We start from the raw sequence: 12,628 nt of genomic DNA on the forward strand, positions 1-12,628 counted from the left end.
AGGGACATAACACCATCACTAACAGTGTATGAAATAAGCCCCGCCTCCCTTACCTAATATGTAATATAAAGGGACGTCACACCACTACTAACCGTGTATGAAATAGGCCCCGCTTCCCTACTAACCTTATAAAAAATATACACAGTCTCCACGTGGACGCTTTTAACTAATCATATTCCTAGAAATGTATAGGTAAGATAAATAGATTTATCCTGCTGATCTACCTTTACAAAAAAACTGATATTAACAAAAGAGGGACGAAAGATACCAAAGGGACAATCAAACTCACAAATCTAAAACAAACTGACAACGCCATGGATAAAAATGAAAAAGACAAACAAACAACAGCACATATGACACAACATAGAAAACTAAAGAATAAACAACACCAACCCCACCAAAAACTAGGGGTGATCTCAGGTGCTCCGGAAGGGTAAGCAGAATCTGCTCAAGATGTGGCAGCCGTCGTGTTGCTTATGTGATAACAAATCCGGTAAATATTCTAATTCGGCACGTCACATTCCTTAAAGGTAAGGAAATTGTAGTACGACGTAAGGAACATATCCGATATCATTTGTAATACGGTTATTCCATAACGGTCAACCAACTCGTGATGGCGTCCGTAAAATTTAAGAAGGGATGATTTCAACTTCATCATTTGGAACTCTTGGTTTAATAGCTTCCTTGTGAGCAGCAACCCTCTATCACTTTCCTTTCCTGGAACTTGATATCTATATCTTTAACGGAAGCTTAATACCAAAAATTATGATAAAAGATATTATTTTTCATTTTCTATAGTTAATTATCCATTTTTAGATGGTGACCTTCTCTTATCACTACCTTATAGTGTTTATATATATCAACCTGTTCGATTCGCTCGTGTATGTAACAACGTATTTGATAGACATCTCTGACGGAAAAATTATTACACCAGGGTTTTCGATGTCACAAACTAGTCAAAATAGTTACTAAATTTTATCATCGGTACCTGGAGATCATTCGTAAATATAAATCAACATGCAGACATCTTTTAAGTTCGGGTATTTCACACTTTTCACAAAAGCTAACCAAACCTTTAAACAGACTTATTCAGAAAAGATATGGTTACGAAACTCTTGTCAGATCATTAAAGATGGCATATTTTGTATTTATATTGATTCACTCGTTGGGTCTTTGCATCGAAAATAAAAACTTTTATTCTAAAACAGTTGTTGACATGATACGGATTTTGTCCTTCTCATAATATGTTGTGATGGGATCATACATGTACCACCTCCCTAACCGGAAGGATTGTGCTTCATATGATGAAGACATAATCGTCAATCAGTTAAATTGAGGTCTAGAGATTGCATATGATTAACTGCTAGTAGCTCTTTGGTACATTTAACTGTATTACCATTGTCATTCTACTTACAATGTAGTTCTTTTGTTACCTATTCTGACATCGGACTAGAACATTTTTGAACTGAGATTTACTGTGCATATTGATTTGTGTTTGGTTATTCTAATTTGGTTAGATGCATAAGGGAGGGTTGAAATCTCACAAAACATGTTTAATATAACCCTGCCATATATTCAATTTGTGACTCTGCCCTTTGTTATGGTTTTTTGTGGGGTTCGTGTTGCTTGTTCTTTAGTTTTGGCGTTGTAAGTTTATTTTCGATTTATGAGTTTGACTGTCGCACTGGTATCTTTCGTCCCTCTTTTATACTTGTAAGTATTTTTTTTTTATTTTTATTTATATGTTTTGTAGTTTATTGTCCATTTTTACTGAACTAGTTCACATTTTTTTGGGGTGGGGTGGGGTGGGGGCAGCTGAAGCACAACGGGTTGCTGTTTCTTTGACAAAATCTCCATTTCCGTTCTCAATTTAATGCCAGACATCAATTTGCAAAATAATATAAAATAAAGAAAAGAAAAAAAAAGGCAACTAACATAGGTCTCACAAAACATCCACAATTGTGTAGTTATTATGAGCGTTTTTATTGATTTTTTAGGATATATCAATTTAAACAAAATCTGGTGCGAAATTATTAAACTAAGAAAAACCATTAAAGGTGCAAGTGGAACGAATGCGATGTCGACTTTGTCGAAACTGCATATAGTAACATCTGCATGAGAACCATATATGAAACAAAAAGTTAAATAACAAAAATACCGACCTCAGACGAAAATTCAAAACGGAAAGTCCTCAACCAAAGGCAAAATCAAAAGCTCAAACGAATGGATAACAACTGTCATATTCCTGGCTTGGTATAGGCATTTTCTTATGTACAAAAAAATACATGTACAGATTTTGGGGATTTATAAAAAAAAAGACTTATAGATATATATGCTCTGTCATTAATATAAATTATTAAGAGAATATATCGTATGTGCCGATATTAAACAGAAATAGAAATAGAGGATACCAAGCAGGCATTTGAAAATTATAAATTCGACAAAAAAGGTCAAAAATAAGAATTACGAAAAAAAGATATTCACAATAACAAAGCATTACACAAGAAACCTTATTTGTACTTTGATATCATGAACTTACGGTTTTGGTCAAACATCAAAAATGGGATAAGAAAAATATCCGACTGTCTCGAATTATTTTACAAGGAAACTCATAGCGCAATTGGAAACGATTATTTCTTACAAGGGGCAAGTTGAATTTTTTAAACAGAATAATAAAGATACTATAACCACACGTAACTGTTTTATTTAGTTTTTTTTATTACAAAAAGTCGTAGAAAATGTTACAATTGTCAGCTATGACAGAATAAATAGAACCGATTTTCCTGTACAACAGAAACAAAACAGATACTTTTCTTAAGTTTTACTCAGAAGCAAATTCCCAGGTAGTTCTAGCTTCGTTCCGCATACTACTCTACATTAATTGAGGTAGCAAAAAACAGTTAGGAAAATATATCAAAATTTACCCTCATGAATTTTACCATCCCCATTTCCTTGCTTTCTTAAAAAAATTAGCTTACTGTTTGTATTATATATGTGCATATGTTTGTAATTAGTATCTTTCATATACTTGATTTCTTGTTATTAAAATTGTAAAATATAATTTCTGTATGTGTATTCATGGCAACAGTCTGCATTTATTGCTATAAACATATACGAAAAGGGGGATAAAGTTGTTACATATTGCCCTAAAAATTGGCTAAAAAAATTCCAATCCCTTGGAGTGATACCTTTTCCACTTGTTAATATATCTTTTATAAGAAATCAAATAAAAATCATATATCTTTCATCTCACTTTTTTTTTTTATAAAATTGCGACAAAAACTTCGTTTAGAAAAAAGTGTTTGTAAACAATACATTAATTTATGGACCTATGGCCGGTCTAGCTATGAAAATACGGACAGTCAAACAAAAATAGCACATAAAACATGCTCAAAATAGTCTTGATATTCTTATAAACCAACTTTGTAGGCTAAAATGTACTCAGCTGTCTCAATATAAATTTTATTTCACAATAAATTTCATATTTAGAAAAAAATCCACAGGGGTCAAATTAAATGTATATAATCCTACATATATTTTATTGTCACAATTTATATCAAAGCAAAATGTTACCATTGAACATCTTTTAGACGAAAACTTTACATATCGACTTATTTTCCTTTCTTGATAAATTCATTAAAATCAATTAAAACAGTTAATGGAACTGAGGACACAAGAACTCTTGTTTGATTGTTTAAGGATTTGTTGTATATGTTGTAATAAAATCAACGGTACCAAGTTTGTTGCACCAGATGCGCATTTCGACAATACATGTCTCTTCAGTGATGCTCGTGGCCAAAATATTTGAAATCCAAAGCTTATATAAAAGATGAAGAGCTATAATCCAAAAGTAACTTGCATTTTTGTTTTGTCACTGCATTATATACTTTACAACAACTGATATGTTAATGAGTGTATGTTGTTTCTTTTTATTTTTAACAAACATGTTTAAATATATTAATATGACAAAAAAGATTATTATTATTATTAATCATCATTCTGGAAAGAAAAATGTAAACAAGTTCTTTCTGTGCCATACTATTAATAACCCTTTACATTATCTACGTACAAGGAAATGACTAGAAGTACTTAAATTGAAGTCCCAGAAACCTTTTCACTAATTCACATTTACTTTAGACGTCCAATACGATAAAAAAAAACTATTACAGTTAAGCTGTACAAAAACATACGAGGTAAGCATATATCATTTAATTTATTATTATACCTCACATGTATTATAAAGAATTATATTGGGTAAAACGCAATCACGTGAGATGGAATAATTCATTAAACTTGTATTTAGTTGCAAGGAAGGACACACAAGATTTATACACAAGCAGTGAATAACTCTATTATTCACCGTCAAAAAACCTTTTGAGTTTCTTGATTTGTAAATTCGAGTGATCGGACTCCCTTGAAATGACGTCAGAAACTTAAGTAAACAAAATAGAAACATTCAGGATTTACAGAAAGCCTATTGGTTGACGAGGAAACAAGGCTTCAGACATGCATCGAGTACCGATGATATCTCTCATAAACGGTCCTTTTTAGGGCCATCAATATTTTACAGATTATCTACCTTTGTTGTACATACGAGAAATTCAAACTTCAAAGACTCAAATTTATTTTCAATAGTTAACTTTTTTTTGTTTATTTTTTTTATGGCAAGTGCCTTATGAATGATTAAAACAATTGTGGCCCCCAAAAAGCGACGAAAGTCCACAAAAATGGTCAGTCTAAAAAATGTTTCACCTAGCGCTGCGCCCTCAGTGAAATAACCTTCTCGTGTTGAATTTAAAAATGATAATGCATTTCAATAAATTTCAAGAGATTTTCTATTTTTCTAAATCAAATATTTACGTTATCGCGTTAAGAAGAATACAATATTCAAACATTTTTATTTATGCCGAATCTATATTACCAATTCAAAAGTTTTTGAAACAGATGTGAGAAAAAAATGGCAAAAGTCAATTCATTTTGTTATTTAAATATTTTTTTAAAACATTTCACAACCACAAGGCAGCAGTTAAATTTCTTCGACTGTTGGTGCTACTAGCTGTATTCAGTATCAGTATTATAAATATACTACAAATGGGTTAGTATTCTTCTTTCATTGGTTATTATGACCGAGTTATTCAAATTGTATTCCATCAAAATATACACGACGTCTTTTTTTTTTTTTTTTTTTTTTTTAGGAACAACCGGGCCCTGGAGGTTATGTTTCTATTAACTAATATATGTATGCAACATGCAATGTAAAATAAACAAGAAGTCAATTTTCATAATACACGATTAATATAATTGGTATGTAAAATATGATTGGTAAGCACACGTCTCTCATAATTAATAAGGAGAACAATAAATAACAATCATATTATATCTAGCTTTGAATGTGCATATTTTTGTGGATTGACCCTTCAGAAGACCAGTTTCAAGATGTTCAAATGGTCGAAGCAGAAGACAACAAAAACAATTAAAAACTAAGTTTGAGCAGCACAAAAAGGAGTTGCCTCAGATGTTCCAAAATGGAGAAGTTTAAATATTCATAAACACCATCGGTCCAGGATAACTGAACCATATTTGTCAACTTCCACACATGTATAACGGACGAACAATGTTATTCAAAATGACCATAAGAGTCAACATAACACTATATAGTTAGATGCATTTAGAAAATACTATATAATATGAAAAATACAGAAATAGCTCTAGTCTATTGTAGTGAATAAACTCATCATAGATACGAGGATAAATTTTGTATCTACGCCAGACTTCAAAAGACTCACCAGTGACGCTCGAATCCAAAAAAGTTGAAAAAACAAAATAAAGTACGAAGTTGAAAAGCATTAGGACCAAAATTCATAAATGTTTTGCCAAATACAACTAAGGTAATCGTGATAGATAGCGACTGCCATTAACACAAAATGTTAAAATAAACAAACATTAAGATATTAAATTTTCAAAGCAAGTACCTATGATATATGATATTTTTTTCTTTCTAGGTTCTCCATCTAAACGACTTTTATGATGCATCTGATATTGATTCTTCTTGTGACTTCTTTTGTTTTCGGTAAATATATAGTTATTTTATATCTACATAATTCTGAACGATTTCTAAATGAAAATAAAATATATATAGACAATAACTATCTAATGTCGTTAAATTTCAGCTGTATTTGTACTAGGCCAATACACAGGTGTAATGCGAGCTTCAGCGACCTATTACTCCTGTTTCGAGCCGAGTACACATACTGCCGATATTTGTTTAACTTTGTACATCTTTTGACATCTTAAGCGTTGAATTTGTGTTTGAAAGAAATCGACAGGACATAAACGCAGACCACAATGAGGACCCCAAATTGAACTGTAAACAAAACTTTGACACAACCGTTAGCTTGCAACAGAAGCAGAATACCATGAAACTATTTACGTCTTGTATATGTATATCGCTTCGTGTTATCTGGTAACCTGTATTAGTATAGTAGCAATGTCGATCGCTTGATAAATATAAAAAAACTGATTACATATACCATTTTATATAGAAATCCTAATTATGTAATTAAACTGTAATTGTTTTTCGTAGAGAGTTCTTTAAATGGATATGTTGCATGTTTATAATTTATATAAGTATCATACTGTTTTATAACTGTTAAACACATACACTATCGCACATATTAGCTATTCGTCATTTGGTTTTTTGAAAAAAATCTAGAGAATGCAGATTAAATCGCAGAAACAAAACAAACAAAAAATTCCAAGTCTCATGCTTTTGAAAAAATAAACAATATCATTTGGAAATCATGTGTACTTTTGAAATTTGTAAGAAATGACACTGTGTTCTAAATCTATTACCATTTTGCGATATGTGCAGAATAATAATTATCTCCTCATGTAGCCAGAAACGTGGGCGTTGAGTCCAAGTCTACATTAGTGTAAAATACAAACCTTACATTTTGTTTTTACATTGAAACTTCAAGGATTATACACACAACTATTACATTTATATATTGTGATCTGTAAATAATTAAGAAAAGGTATCAAGATTTTTTTTTTTTTTTTTTTTATGTCAAACTATTTCTTTTTTGCTTTACACATGTTACAATTTTTGCAATATAATTATACTGCATATACTTCTGTATTGCAAGTTGTTCTTAATGATTATATTCTTATTCTACAGTTTCGGGAGCTCGAAATTGTCCAAGGCGACCACGTCACCCTGATGGATGTGATAAAGTAATTAAACACTACACGAAAGGATGTTTGACAAGATATGAATGTAAAAACAACTTTCCAAGTAAGTAAGATTTTTAACGAAACACATGTGTGTTATAGTTGGTATGGTAACGTTACATTGAAGCTTCTGTGACATTTATTGTGCATCTTGGTATAATACACACACGAGGAGAGAATGCGTAATATCCTGATACAATGAACTGTAACAACACCAGCACTATTTGGCTTATATAATTGAAATTATTTTAAACTAGAAATAATAGTACTATTTCTTAAACTAATATCCAGTTCCCTCTACTTATAATGTGTATGGTATTTGAAGCGAGATGACGGACTTTCCACTAATTATTAATATTCTTTAAAAAAAGTATTTAGTGATGTTTTAAGCATGTACTTATGATATAATTATATTATTGATATTAGTGTATACGGTGAAATGAGATTAGAGCTATACCATATATGTATATATATATAATTTCCGTTTAAAATAGAAAGATCGTATTGACATCGTTGTAAACAATATCGCAAATAAAAATATATAGTTTTTTTCAGTAATAAAACTAATTCCAGATTCTGTTTTAATCTAGATTTGCATTTTTTGTGAAATTGTTGCATTGTATTTCGATGAGTCACTAGCTATAAAATATTCCTTTATTTTCATCCTAGCTTGCGCTGAAACAACAGGATGCCCTCCTGCTCCATCAAAAGACTGTTCCACCCGAACATTTTACAAAACCATCGATAATGTCAAATGTATATCGGGCTGCAAACATTGGTGTTGCAAAACTGAAGAAGAAGTACTAAAAGATTGTCCCAAAACCAGCCCTGACAATCCATACTGTATACACACTAATGTTGTACGTTACACTATCAATGGAAGAAAGTGTCCAGTATATTGTGGTTGTATACCGGACTGCAGAAAATTGACATGCTAAATCAAATAAAGAGTTGCCCTTAATAACGCTTATATATTATATTGTATAATGTTTACATGTGTCTTTCTCCGTTTAACCGAAATATTCATATTGTTTTTTAATAGGTTTTCAAAATATACTAAAACACTTCCCAATTAATCCAAGTTATCTCACACCACTGTATTAAATATAGTTACATGTATAAACAATCTTTACACTACATACATTAGTGTATGTTCTGTTATGTTAATAGTGTAGTTCACTGATCAGAATTTAAAAAAAGGAGAGATTAATTAAAAACAAATTGTTTAACCCCGTCTTATGTATTTTGTTTGCTGCCCCGAAGTCAATAACCTCGTCCTCAGCCGGCTTTTGTCATATCTTAATGTTGTTTTTTTTTTAATTATTATTTGAGAAAATAAAACAGAATGTAACATCCAATGTATTATTTGATAAAATTGAGCATGGAAACAGGGTGAGAATATCCCGCCCTCGAAGTTTTATGTAACCCTTCATGTGTCTTCCATATTTCCACCATATTTCAAAAAAAATACAAATAACTTATAGATACGACACACTCACATTTCTTTTTTCGATAACAAAACAACAAAAATCGACATACGGGTTTTTGTTGTAACTATTTGTTGTTATATGAGATAAAATCTATTCTAGATATACATTAATCAAAGAAAGATAATCAAAGGAACGTTAAATCTCTCTATACACCTCGCAACTAGAATCAGATAATTATTGTTACAACGTCTGACTTTTATATTTTGTCAGTTTTCTTTTACATTTTTAACATGGGTTAACTTGAACTAAAATTAAGTTTCAATTAATTATGAGGAAATGCCGGTATAATAACCCAAAGTGAGATATGAAAGAATACTTAATTTATTATGTCGACTTAGCAAAACCATGATTCATTTTTGTATATAGTAACATTTGTCTTGATGACGATACAAAAAAAATCATGCCGAACAGTTGATAAGTAAAGGTTACAAGGATTTCTGAACATTGATATCGTTAAATATCAGCCGCGAGCCACAATATGAGCTTCTGGCGAGTTAGCACAGCGAAAAAGCTCATATGTGTCGATCAGCTGATATTTTACTATATCTATAAGAAGAAAACCCGATTACATATATCTGTTTATCGTTCAATTACTGGTCATTTTCCCCTCCCTAAGACGGCTTTACATAAAGGCAACAGTAGTATACTGCTGTTCAAAATTCATAAATCGATAGAGAAAAAACAAATCCGGGTTACAAACTATTTTCATTATATCATTTAAGATGATCCTGGGAATCTAAAAGCCGTGATACGAGAGTTACATACCTAGTGAGCAGGGTAATATAGGCGTAGGGAAGGACAATAAATACATATATATCATCGATTTACTCTGAAAATGAGAGTTACCAGACACATTTCTAACCTGGTCACATACAAAAAGGAGATATTTCATGTGCCTTACTGTCTGTAAATAACGAATTTATATCAAATTCAATATGTCGGCTTTGATAAACAAGTAAGACTGCTGTTCGAAAAGATATTAGTTTTGAATTAGGAAAATATTTACCCTTGCAACACGGCGCTTATACATCCAAATGATTTCTTAGGGTTCGATTACGCAAAAGAGCGTTGTCCTCTTCGATTGTAAACTTCACATACCAAATTGGTTATAATGATGAAACACGTATTTAGAGATTAATCAAGTTAGTAGTAAACTAAAAAAGATCTTCAAATAAAAATGAGTGAAACTAAATAAAAACTATTTGAGAAATTTTCAACACGTTCTCCTTTTATATTTAATGCGTTTCCCTCAGTTTTAGTTTGTTTTCCCGACTTTGTTTTTTGTCCATTTATTTACGATTTTTGAACAGCGGTATACTACTGTTGCCTTTATTTACAGCTACAAAGTATTCCTGACACAGAATATTGGCTATCTTCTACATTAATCAGGAGTCTTGGCGTATAGCTTTACATAGGCAGTGGTTTGTAATTAAATTTTACTCCAACAAACTTTTTTTTTTCTATAATTGTCAACCAAAACAGGATGCACAGGCATGTAATAAAAAATGTAAAAATAACAACAACAAAAAAACTAATTCTGAGAAAAAATCAAAACGGAAAGACCCTAATCAAATGGCAAATCAAAAACTTTAACACATCAAACGACTTGATAACAACTGCCATATACTAGCCTTTGTACAGGCATTTCTGATGAAGAAAATGGAGGATTACAAATGATTTAATAGCTAGCTTAACCTCTCATTTGTATGACAGGCGCATACAATATCAACTATATTGACAACCACAGGCATAATAGGTGAAAATGTAAATATTAGGTGTACAGCAGTTAAAATTGTGTTATAATCTAAATCTGATAAACAAACAAATATGTCAATAAAGAAAAGCAAAATGGCATATTGAAAGCTATACTGGTTCTCAATGTGTAGCATAAGTCATTAAAAAAAGTGTAAAGTGTATCTTTACTTGTCGCTATTTTAATTACTGAAGCTTCATCAAGAAAAGCAGAAACAGCAAGTAAGTCTTCATCGTTGATTTTGTCGTTCTTGTCAGTTGAAACTTCCTCCTTTACATCTATCCCATAGAACTATATAGATATATTGAACAGAAGTTGGAGAGGAAAATCAAAAACAAAATCGGCTACACATTCATGAGACAATGTCCATACTTAGTTCATATCAAAAGTGACATGATTAGTCCTTAAACCTGTTTATATAACACTTTTTTGTTACTTAAAATCATAGTATTATGACTATTTCCCCCCTTTCAAAACAACATAAATTCTAAATTTCGTCCAAATCACTTTGTGTTACTATGCTGGAATTTGAACAGTAAATGTCAAGACACAACTAGCAAAACAGGCAATTTCATGTTTTCGGCACGAATATATATCTTCTTGAATCAAATTTCTGTTCGCAGTTACATCGTATTTCTTAAAGCAGTTTTTCTGGTGTTGGTGTTGCACCCATTAAATGCACGTATTAACGGCAACAACCGACAGATGGCTTCACCCAAATGTTCCTTTGTCTTTTTGATATCCCATATTCGGATCTTTTAACACATTGCTCGGTTCTGACTTGAATGGCATGATAGCTAAGTAAAACAAGATGATCTGTGTCTTCACCTATAACTACAACATGTCGTTCATCCGAAATTGAGACTGCTGTCCGAACAATAATCAAATCGGCATCGGCAGGGGCATAGATTACGGCATAATTAGTTTCTTCAAATTTATTTTGCACTTAACAGGTTGATAAATCGGTGTTTGTTCTCTTCTCAAGAATTCATCCTTTTTAGTTTTACAGGGCATTTCAGAGGAAATATTAATTTTTGGAGAAATACATCCTTTTGATCGTCGTTTGTGAGTAATATCTTTCACAGTTGGTACAACTGGATAACCATCAAATACAATACTTACTTCATAGTATTTGCTTTTAATGTAATCAATATACGCTTGACAAATACTATTAAATGAGTTTCCCTTTGTCCAAGGTATGCGATGTATGAGAGACCCACCATCTAATACATGGTGAACATTGGTGCCTGTTTCTAAACATCCACTTCCATCAAAGTCCAAAATAGAGTCTGCTAGAATGATTTATTTGCTTGTCTAGGTAAGCCGTTATTGTCAAATAACGAAGATGAAACACTACAGAGTTCATATTTCTGATGTCTTCAAATGGTCCATTAGCTATGGTGGTGCATCTTTGGTTTTGATTGTTGGTTGCTTAACGTCCAGTGGCAAATATTTCATGCATATTCAGGACGAGAACAAGTTCACAATAAATACAATAAGTAAGTCTTGTCACAAAAGAGGCCATCTGGGATGATGGTTTGGGAAATTTGGACTGCCACGGGAATATGAGGGTATATTGTAAAGGGACAGATATTTTGCCTTGCACCTACGGACCCTCAAAGAGTTGTTGCAAAAGTTCTTAAGGTGCAAAGAGCGTGGCACTCTCCTTACACGAGGCATCGGATTTAACGCCCCCAATCTGACCGGACGTGCCTGCGAACTTGATACATCCCGCACAGCCAAACGGACGCCCCACTTCGGCAAGCGTTTTACTGCCGGTCGGAAGAATACCAAGTGACCATATGTCTATGCCCCAGTCACCCTTGGGGGCTGGTGCATCTTTGGAACAGTAGCTGTGGGTCGACTTGTATTAATTCACCATCTACTTTGATACTAGTTTTGCTATTTAAAGTTATTACTTTTTTTCTTGAAAGTAAAGTCATTGACGTTTTTTCCAACAAGAGATTCCATTATCGCTGTCCCCACATCTTTTGAATTGTCTACATTAACAGAGCTGTCCTGTTAGGAAAAAGGGTTTAATATAGGCAACTGTTGTATATCGCTGTTCAAAATTCATAAATCGATTTTTTGCGGCATCAAAACTTTTGATTTTTCTACGCTATATACTATTATTCCACATGCTCAGTTGAAAGAT

The 12,628-nt window shown here is 32.1% G+C and overlaps 1 long non-coding RNA gene across 1 annotated transcript; it reads left to right on the forward strand.

Moving 5' to 3' along the window:
- The first annotated feature begins 4,078 nt into the window (after positions 1–4,078).
- LOC139510515 (uncharacterized) lies at positions 4,079–8,511 on the forward strand. Its single transcript, XR_011661897.1, has 4 exons — positions 4,079–4,193; positions 6,003–6,070; positions 7,178–7,294; positions 7,900–8,511. It is a non-coding gene; the product is annotated as an uncharacterized lncRNA (long non-coding RNA).
- The last annotated feature ends 4,117 nt before the right edge of the window (positions 8,512–12,628 follow it).

The sequence above is a fragment of the Mytilus edulis genome, chromosome 2, assembly GCF_963676685.1.
Source record: "Mytilus edulis chromosome 2, xbMytEdul2.2, whole genome shotgun sequence".
Taxonomy (NCBI): Eukaryota; Metazoa; Mollusca; class Bivalvia; order Mytilida; family Mytilidae; genus Mytilus; species Mytilus edulis.